The sequence below is a fragment of the Suricata suricatta genome, chromosome 8 (genome assembly GCF_006229205.1).
Source record: "Suricata suricatta isolate VVHF042 chromosome 8, meerkat_22Aug2017_6uvM2_HiC, whole genome shotgun sequence".
NCBI classification, from domain to species: domain Eukaryota; kingdom Metazoa; phylum Chordata; class Mammalia; order Carnivora; family Herpestidae; genus Suricata; species Suricata suricatta.
Window position 1 is genome coordinate 19,418,112 of NC_043707.1, and position 10,143 is coordinate 19,428,254.

General features: G+C 48.3%; 1 long non-coding RNA gene across 1 annotated transcript; it reads right to left on the reverse strand.

The window, feature by feature from the left end:
- Positions 1-5,381: 5,381 nt before the first annotated feature.
- On the reverse strand, positions 5,382-9,124 carry LOC115300343. Its single transcript, XR_003912605.1, has 3 exons — positions 8,928-9,124; positions 7,970-8,045; positions 5,382-5,778 (listed from the first exon to the last, which is right to left on the reverse strand). It is a non-coding gene; the product is annotated as an uncharacterized LOC115300343 (long non-coding RNA).
- Between the last annotated feature and the right edge of the window lie 1,019 nt (positions 9,125-10,143).

A 10,143-nucleotide genomic window follows, 5' to 3' on the forward strand; every position in this document is an offset into this window, starting at 1 on the left:
GGGAATTTATGAGAGTTACAGCGTCCAATCAGCAGGTTACATTATTATTGACAGGTATTACGACCAGTTATATTATTGTAAGTGACAGTTACTTTTAGCGGGAACCAATCATGATATCCAGGGGGCCTTTTGAAGTAACCAACCCGGGAGCAGTTCTTTTATCTTTCCCGGCGACCATGGGGTTAACTCTGACACATCCGTTTGGTTGCTACACCCTGTTGCAAGTTCTGCCGGTGTTGCATCACCTGTTCTCTGATTGGCCCTTCTTTCTTAACCCATGCTCACCCTATCTTGCCTGAGCCGATACTTCCCCACCCCTCAAGACTCTTGCCTGCAGGGCAGGCTATGGGGTGGGTGGAGGGGAGGTCACAGGGCTGACTCCCGTGAAATTTCGCTCTTACAGTGTCAGAGAGATGAGGAACAATCACATATAGAATTGGCCAGGAAGGACAGCCCACCAATAAAAATAGACAGGAACCAGGGACCCACAAAGGTCCACATGGCCACAGACTCCTCCCAATCTTTCCCAAGAAGGTCTTTCCCATACCTGTTGAGATAAGGTGTCTTCGTTTGGCTAGCCGCAGGGCAGGCTGGGAGTTGTGCCTTGCGTTTTTAGGGAACCTTCTCTCAAGCATGCTGTGTCCAGCCACATAGGTGGGACTGACGAAGCCCATTCTCCCTGAGTTCCTAGGGAAGCTGTGCAGCTCAGAACTTGCCTAAGTGGCCAGGATCACCCTTCGCTTCACCTCTGATCAACTCCATCCGAGAAGAGTCAGCCTTTCATAGGACCAGGGAGAGACACATCATGGGAATGGCTAAACCAGGCTGTTCCATGTAAGCCTGAAGCGACCAGAAGCTTATGTGTGACAATAAACTAAGAGTGGAGCCAGTGAGAGGAAAGCACAGTAAAAAATGGAGATATCGGGGCGCCTGGGTAGCTCGATCAATCAGTTGAGTATCCAACTCAGATTATGATCTCACGGTTTGTGGGTTTGAGCCCCACATCATGCTCTGTGCTGACAGCTCAGAGCCTGGAGCCTGCTTCAGATTCTGTGTGTCCCCCTCTCTCTAACCCTCCCATGATCATGCTCTGTCTCTCTCTGTCTTTTGATGATAAATAAACATTAAAATTTTTTTTTAATAAATGGAGATATAGAGGGACCAAATCTATGTTGGATCCAAACTTGCATGCAACTGAGCTTTATGATGCATATTCTCAACCATGTGCCTATTTGTGTGATGTTTGTCTGCTCTAGCAGACTAGGAATTAATTCCCTGACATCAGGGCTCTGATTATTGTGGTATCTCCAAGGCCTATGATGTACAAATTCTTCATAGACTGCAATAACCAATCAATAAATGAATGAGAGAACTATTTAAGACTGTCCCAGAAAATCTGGCTGAAAGCATGTCACATCGATGTACCATCCACACCTTAGAGAACACGTGTAAATATCCACCAAGCTCAGTTGGGTGCTGCCGAGTGTCAGAGAGGGGCACGTATTCAGGTTCTGCTCAGAAGTCAGAGAACTTTTTGCTCTAATGGTCTATGTCCAAGGTAGTCATTTTTTCCTCCACAAAACAGTGGAAGGTTGGGACTCCTTAGACCCCCCTTTAATTCATGTAGTTCATCTTCTAGGAGCTATTACATAATCCCTCTTGGGGGACATAATGCCTTAATCCTGAGAAAATGCACCTGCCTATAAAAGTAATTAAGTAGAAATGCTCATGGTAGGTTTTCAAGCAACGTGGCTCAAGGGGGCTTTCAGTAGCCCATAGATGACTCCATAAAAGAAACTGTGGAAGCTGCCTCGGCATAAAGCATTCCTGCTGCCCGTGTGTGGTATCTCGTCCCCCAACCCTCTCTTCCAGGTCTGCAGGGAGTCACCGCCTCCCCAGGCGGAGTTAGAGGGAAGTTCCGCTCTACCCTTCTGTGCAGGTGCTTGTGGATTTCCAAGGACCGCTCAAGGCTCCTTGTGATGCCGAGAATCAGCCGGTTTCAGTGCTGAGTCATCCAGCCAGAGGACCCGCTCTTGCTAGCTCCGCTGGGACTTGGTAAAGAAGGACCAGTTGTTGTGACCTGTTCACTGTGAACGCCCCTCTCTGCCTTCACTGCTGGTTCAGCCTTTAGTGAATGTTTCCATTAGAACATGCATTACAGCTTCCTGACGATGGGGCAGTCATGGTAACTTGAGTAACTCACACTCACTGAATCTTTGCCTTTTGCTGGGAGCCCTTCTAAGCACTTTATGACATTAATTCATTTCCTCCTTACACCTACCCTATGAGACAGGGATGATTATTATTACCTTCACCCACCCCTTCAGGGTACACACAGTAAAACTGAGACACAGAGAGGCTGAGCGTCTTGCCTAAGATCACACAGCAAGTGTTTGGAGGAAGTGGGAGGTAGAATTGGCTTTAGAATTTGCTCTTTTCACCACGAGGCTAGGCTGTCTCCAGGAGGTGGTGGCCTTGGCTGCCAGCATTTGCCACTAGGTAGTAATTTTGTCACTTGCAGTACTTTTGACTGTGTTCTCTGGACTCCATTTTGGCCCCTGCTTAGAAACCAGCCATTTTTCTTTCTTAAGTAGCTACGTTCAGACTTTAACACTTCCCTTATAAGATAGTCACACTAGACACCCATCCTAATTACCCCAGGGCCAGGCACCAGACAGCCAGGACAGCCCCTACTTCCCAGAGCCCACCAAAAGCATTAGCTGATCCACAGGGAGCCCATGAAACCTAGCTCACCTCACCCCACTTGCCATACTTAGGCTGCCCCACAGCTCCAGCTTGCTGTCACCCTGCCCCCCGTGTGTCTCCATGTGACCCTGCCTGGTAGCCTCATGTCCTGTAAGAAGTAAGAAAGACTTCTCCCTTTCATCTCTGCAAGGGCCGTTGAAAGTACCTTTAAATTGTATGAAACGCCTTTTTCATTTCTGTGAGCCTTCCAGCACCACAAATAGGTCTAAGTACCAAGCCGAAGATAACTAAATATGTTTTGGTTAAGAAAGAGACAGAAGGGGATGCCTGGGTGGCTCAGTCCGTTGAACATCCGACTTTGGCTCAGGTCATGATCTCACAGTTCATGGGTTTGAGTCCCGCGTCGGGCTCTGTGCTGACAGCTTAGAGCCTGGAACCTGCTTCGGATTCTGTGTCTTCCTCTCTCTGTCCCTCCCCTACTCATGCTCTGTCTGTCTCTCTCACAAAAGTAAATAAAAACATTAAAAAAAAGACAGAGGAAGGAAAGAGAAGGGGGAGCGAGGGGGGAGAAAGAGAGAATGGAGATGGAGACAGGAGTTGGGAAAGAAAATGCTGTAATTCCAGAAGACACAGGCGCATCACTATCGTCTGGCTGTCCCTTCAGAGACCGCGAGGCACAATCTGTGTGCATTTGCTCTGCTTTTGATGAAGAAAGTGCTAGAATCTAGGCCCAAATAGCGTTTGGCGCTCAATTTCTGGGTTCCCGATGGGAAGAATAGCGTGATGGTTAAGGGTCAAGCATGAAAAGCAGAATCTAGCTCTACTACCATCTAGCTTTGTCCCAAAGGGTAAATTATTACACTTCCCTGAACCTTGGCTTCCTTTTTTAGGTAATAGGTCACTGGCCTTACCTCCAAGGGCTTATGGGAACCTTTAATACTGTCAGGAACATAAAGGTAGAAAGGGCAGCCGCTGGTGCGTGTGCCCGTGTGGATCTTCTGGGATCAGCAGAGGGAAGCATTTCCTTTCCTGTTTCAGGCTCACACACAGGAAGAGAGCAGAAGTGCTTCATGCTCTGTGCACCCAGCAGGAGCTGGGGGTGGGCACATATTTTCTTCCCATCCTCACCAGGTCATGCGAGTCATGAAACAATCCTCAGAGATGTTAAAGGACTCCTTTAAAAATCAGAAAGCCATTGGGGAGCCTGGGTGGCCCAGTTGGTTAGGCATCCAGCTCTTGATCAGCTCAGGTCTTGATCTCGGGGTGGTGAGTTCAAGCCCTGGGTTGGGCTCAAAACTGGGCGTGGAGCCTACTGTAAAAAAAAAAAATCAGAAAGCTATTATTAAGTGAGTTTGCCAAGATTCAAAACTCAGGGTACCTCCCTCTGCATCCTTCTGTGATGGTTCCCAGTCACCACCTACCCAGAAGTGGTACCCTCACTTCTCTGGGGTGAGTGGGTGAGAGGCAGAAACCAACGTTCCATTTCCCCATTGGCTCTCTCTTGACTCAATCCCTGAGAACCGGATCTCAATGTCTGGTGCAGAGTGGAATGGCGTAGTCGTAGAGGAGAATTTAGAGTGAGCCAGCTCTCTCTAGTCCTGGTTCTCCTACCCACGTGTTTAAGCCCTCCGAGCTTTATTGTCCTCATCTGTAAAATGGTGATTGTAAGAGCACCTATCTCTGAAGTTTGTTGTGAGGATCAAATGAGGTCATGTTCGTCTTTACATGTTGTGTTTATCTGAGGCTCCAGTGTCCTAACCAAAAGAGGGAGATTTTTCTCATTAAATGAGATGCACAGAGGGAGGTGGTACATGACAGCAATCACCATCGAGGCTCAGATTCTTTTATTTTCCTGGACGCTGTTCTTACCATGAGTTTCTTTTCCTCTTTGTCCCAAGATGGCTGCTGCAGCCTGACCATTATATCCACGTTCCAGGCAGATAGAGGGAGAGCAAAAGGCAATCAACAAGGTCAGGTAGACTTCCATCCTGACCTCATTGGTCAGAGCTGTATCACGTGGCCACCTTTGGCTGATATCAGTGATACCAGTAGGAAAAGCATGTTAGACAGCTCCTGACACAGGGTAATGCCTAATAAGACTCAGTTAGTAATTCCTGGATCCTCTTGGGACTGGAACGTGACCCCAAAGCCACAATCCCACTTATATCTAGGCTTTGTCATTTTCATGAGCTCCTGTCACCCAAGAATGGGGCTTCGAGTCACCGGCTCAAGATGGGCATGTGCTGTGGTCTGAAGTGTCCACAAGAGCCATGACCTAGCCCCCAGGTCCCATCTCTTGCTGCTGTGCACTGCCCTTTTGTCTCATTGTCCTAGAGTGTCTCTTGGACCTTCCAATCACCAGCCAGGCATGGAAGTTCTCTTGGAAGTTACTAATAAAGCCTAGATGCAAAACAGGGTCCCTTCCAGTGTCCCTTGACTATCCTGTCTCAGGCTGGCAGGCTCTCTTCGTCTGGATGCTCTCCAGTCTCGGTTCCAGCCACATGCCTCCTCACCAAGAAACCACCCTAGCCCTTAATCACCTTGGGGAGCACTGTAGAGAGGAGGTGAAAAGCCCCCTGGGATCTGTGCTCTGCCTCAGGCAGGGCCAGTTCAATCCCTGTGCAAACGGCATTGCAACAAACATCCGTATCCCAGTTTCCCTGTGTAGGAGTTTCTTTAAAGTATAAACCTGGGAGTGAAACTGTGTGGCCATCGGGTATTCCCATCTTTAACTATATGTCCCCAAATCGCTTACCAAAGTCATTGTTCAAGTTTACAGTTGCACGGACTACAGATAAGATTATTGGTTTCTCAGCATCTTCTCCAGCACTTAATATTGTTGGACCCTTTATTTATCTTTTATTTCAAATATATTTTTTGTTGGACTCTCTAATGGCTTGCAATCACAAGTCCATAAAAATGGTGCTCCTTTGGTGTTGTGCTTTCCATCTTCATGATGACCAAGGGCGGGGGCATCTTTAGACATGTTTTCTAGCCACTCGTACCTGTAAACTGTCAAAGGCTTGGCTCATGTAGGACTGTGCTCTCCAGTGCAGAACTATGGGTTTTGGTCTGTGGAGGAGAAAATTCCATTTGTTTATTAAACCCAGCCCTGCTTTTGCAGTAAAAACACATGCAGTGTGCTAACAAGAGCCTGTGAATCTGCACTGGCCTTCTCTGAGCTAGGACTCAGGAATCGAGTTCCAGGGAGGGGGTGTCAGGGGTGTGCCTGATACAGAGGCAACGAAGCAACCAGAATTCCAAGCCTGGAGCCATCAGCAGGTCGGGACTCAGATTATAAATACTGGACTGTAGCCAAGGTCCTAACAGCATTCTAGGAGACCAAAGCTGAACTGGAAATGAAAGATGACTTATTAATCAGGCTCCAGGTCAAAGGGAGAATTGGGGAGGGAGGGCGCTAGGCAGCCAGGAGTCAAATTCTGTGTCAGTCAGAACAGGGCAGCACCCCTGAACCTTGGTGCAATAATTCATACGAGAAAGGTTGTCGGAGCAGAGGATGGCACGTAGGGGAATGGGTTAGGGATGGGGGTGGGGAGAGACCTGCAGGTCTTGTGGGGTACCTAGAGGAGCAGGAACCTGGAAGGAACAGGATGGCAAGGATCCATTGGTTAGACGAGAGGGCCATCAATTCTCTCCTCTTGCTTTCACTGTGAACCCCTGCCTCATCTGGGGTGACCATCTACCGGGTGAAAATACTCCTTTTCTAAACCTCCCTTTGCAACTAGCTTGGCCACTGAGTTGCTAGCAGAAATCACTGAGTGGAGCTTCTGGGCAATCTGTTTAACAGACGTTTACTTGGGAGGAATAGATGTTTGCCTCTTGCTCTTTCTCTTTTTGCTTGGAACGTGCCATGAAGGCTGGAGCTCTGGCAGCCATGGTGTGACTTTAAGGATAGCAAACCAACCCCAACCTACTTAAGTCTGGATTTCTTTTAAGTGAAAAAATACGTTCTGAGTTTGCTTAAAGCACTGCAAATAGGTCTCTGTTAGTAGCAAGAGAAGAGATTTGCTGGGAGATGTTAATGACAGCAGGATGGATACAAGGTTTCATTAAATAACCAAACAATGCCTGAGCAAAGCCTGCAATTCCTGTTCTAGTTTATATAACCTTATTTTTTTTCTTCTTTTTTTTTTACTTGAGAGAAAGAGCACCTGGGGGTTGGGGGGGAGGATAAAGAGAAAGAGACAGAGAGAGAGAATCCCAGCAGGCTCCATGCTCAGCACAGAGCCAGATGCAGCCCAGGAGCCTGGGAACAGGACCTGACTCAATATCAAGTCAGACGCTCAGCAGACTCAGCCAGCCAGGCACCCCAGGCTTCCTATCTGTTAACGTGACACCACACTGGGTCAAGTCATTAGCATTCAAGGATTTCAAAATGGACATGATCACATGGCTTTAGAAATCTCTCTAGCCTTCCAATTCCAATTCAGGGCTATTCCAACCTTTTCGTTTTGCAGATAGAGAAACTGAGTTGTGGATAGAGGACGTTGTTTGCACAAGGTTCCAGAGCTACGTGTCAAAGCCAGGTTCCCAGTATCCATGCTGACGTCCCCTCCCTTGTGCTGTACTCCCTACCTCTAAAATAAGAATTTGCAGGGGCGTGCCTTCCAAATACCATTGCTTTCTTATCCTAAGAAGCAAGCCTCCTGAGTATCAAGCAAGCCCTGGGTGCATATTGGGCCCTGGTTCCATAGACGTAACCTTCCCATTGATACAGAAATTCTGGCATTCCTTCAAGTTCATTAAAATGGGATTTTTGCTGCATTTACCTTGTACCAGAGTAATAACTGTCTTACTCTGCAAAAATTTGCTTTCATGGAATTTCCACATCTTATTGTTGGTTGGATGTAATGAGCTGCCCACAAAATGAGGCACTAAGTGTTTTCTTAGGCTTAAAATGAAAAGGGAGGGGCCCCTGGGTGGCTTAGTCGGTTGAGCACCTGTCTGTTCAGATCATGATCTCGCGGTTCGTGGGTTCAAGCCCCGAGTCAGGCTCTGTGCTGACAGCTCAGAGCCTGGATCCTGCTTTGGATTCTGTGTATTGGACCCTCCCTTGCTCATGCTCACTCTCTCTCTCTCTCTCTCTCTCTCTCTCTCTCTCTCTCTCTCTCTCAAAAATAAATAAAACATAAAAGCAAGTTTTTAATGAAGAGGGATCCAAGCATTTGCATGGACATCTTTGGCAAGTACCCATGGCCTCCTGTCCTGGTTGCCTTTGATGTCTGCCCTGCTCCTGACCCACCTCGATCCTGGGATGAGTCACGTCACCCTGGAGCATGTCCTTCTGTGACCAGCTTCCAAGTGACATTCGCTGGGACCTGTGGGGGGAGGGAGCAGGGGCTGCATGATTTGGACTGTGCTGGCTTAGGTGGAGACCTGTGTGGTCTGAGAACTGAGTCCAAAGGGAAAAACTGCCTCTGTGTTTATTTTGAAGGACCTCATTCCAGGGTCGTCTGATCATTCAGGGACAGTGATATTTGTGCCTCGCGAGGGGGAAATGAGATGCTCACTCTGGAAGCCAGTTTCTACAGTTCTGGGAGATCTGCTCTTAAACAGTCCTCATTGGAAGAACCAGAGACAAGGTCAGGAGTGAAGGAAGAGGTGACCTTGGTGACCATCAGCTGGAGGAAAGGTAAAGGAAGAATGGGGATAAAACTCAAAGCGATTCCCGTATATACATCATATACCGGCTGCAGGGGTCTTCCGTGTTTATCCACTCTATGGGGGGCTTGGGCTCCGGTCAAACAGACTGAGATCCACGAGGACACTAGCATCAAGCTCAGGTAGCGCAGTCTGTTAGGACTTCCTTACAGGTGAGGGAGGTCTTATCCTATCACAGATCCCAACCCGGAAGCCTGGAGCCCACTGGCGGGAAGCATAAATGATTAGGGGCACAGCTTTTTGGTAACCGAAACTGTCACAAACTAGAGAATGTGAGCCCTACCCCAGAACAGCCCAATGACCTGTTTGCTAAAACATCAGTCTGGCTCAATAAAACACAGTCCCCTGCAGACTAACAAACTATGACTTTCACTGAGGTGAGGGGTTTAGGGGAGGGGACAGGGGAACCTGTGATGTGGAGCCCACCTGGGTCCCCAGCCTTTGTATTTGGGGTCCTAGACCCAGCATCTGATGGGCATCCCAAGGTCAGAAGGGCAAGACTCAATACACACTCAGTCATGGGTTCATTTAACACTTACTGATCAGTCCTCAGTGTCAGGTAGGATGCTGGGCGCTGGAGACCCTGATGTGGGGTCAGGAAGGACGGCTTCATTCCAGCACTTTCTGGCAGGACGTGGGGCTGCTGATCAAGTTGGCTCGGGGTGGGAAGAGCAGGCAAGCCTGGAGGTGGAATCAGCTTCCAGGGTCTGAGCAAGACTGATCCAGGAGTCTCTGGCTGGGAATTCTGCTCTGAGACAGAGCCAGGGCTGGGCTGTGCCGCTGGGTTAGCCAAGTGAGGGGGGTGGGTCCAATTAAAGTGGCCACTGCAGGAACTTAATAAGCACAGGAACGTTTACGGAGACAGCTCCCTATTGGCAAACATGGCCTCATTTCTGAGATTCGAAACGTTTGATGTCGGACATCTGACTCTGTTCTGAGTTCCCAGCCAGCTCTGCAGACGGCCCACATCCCAAGGAGTCTCCTTTGAAAGAGCCAGGCTGTCAATGGAGTTGTACTAATTAGGCAACTAGAGTGGCCTCAAATGCCTGTCCTCATTTGCAATTCAGTGTGTCTATGATTTGCCAAAAAAAAAAAAAAAAGTCCTCTCTGTAAAACGACATCCAGGTTGGGGAGGGAGAGAGACTGCCTCAGTCACCAGTCACGAAGCACTTTAAGTACCAGCAGTGGTTAAACGTCCTGCATGGGTGATGAAGGGAGGCATTATAGTTTTGATCCCATTTTACAGATTGGAAAACTAGAGTTCAGTGAGATGAAGTATTCATCCGCCAGCCACCCAGCTCGGAAGGGACAAGGCCTGGGCTTCCATCCATCATTCGTGTGTAACAGTGGTTCTCAGCCACAGTGACTTTGTCCCTCAGGAGACATTTGACAATACTGGAGACATTTTTCTTTGTCACAGCTTAGGGTTGGGGGTGTTCTTGGCATCTCATGAGTAGGGGCCAGAGCTGCTGCTGGGCACCCTACAGTGCACAGGGCAGCACCCCCCAACAGAATTATTTGGCCCCAAAAGTCAGTTGTGGTGAGTCATGATTAAGAAAGGCTGATACCATCCCAAAGAGCAGGTTTAAATCTGCCGGCCTGACACCAATTGCAGGGTTTGAGGGAAGTCACTTAACTCTTCTGAGCCTCATTTAACATCTTTGGAATGGAAGGTGTGAAGAATATAAAAGCATGTGAAAGTCACTCTTCACTCCCTCTCTAGGAGGGTAAGCAGATAGATAGATAGATAGATAG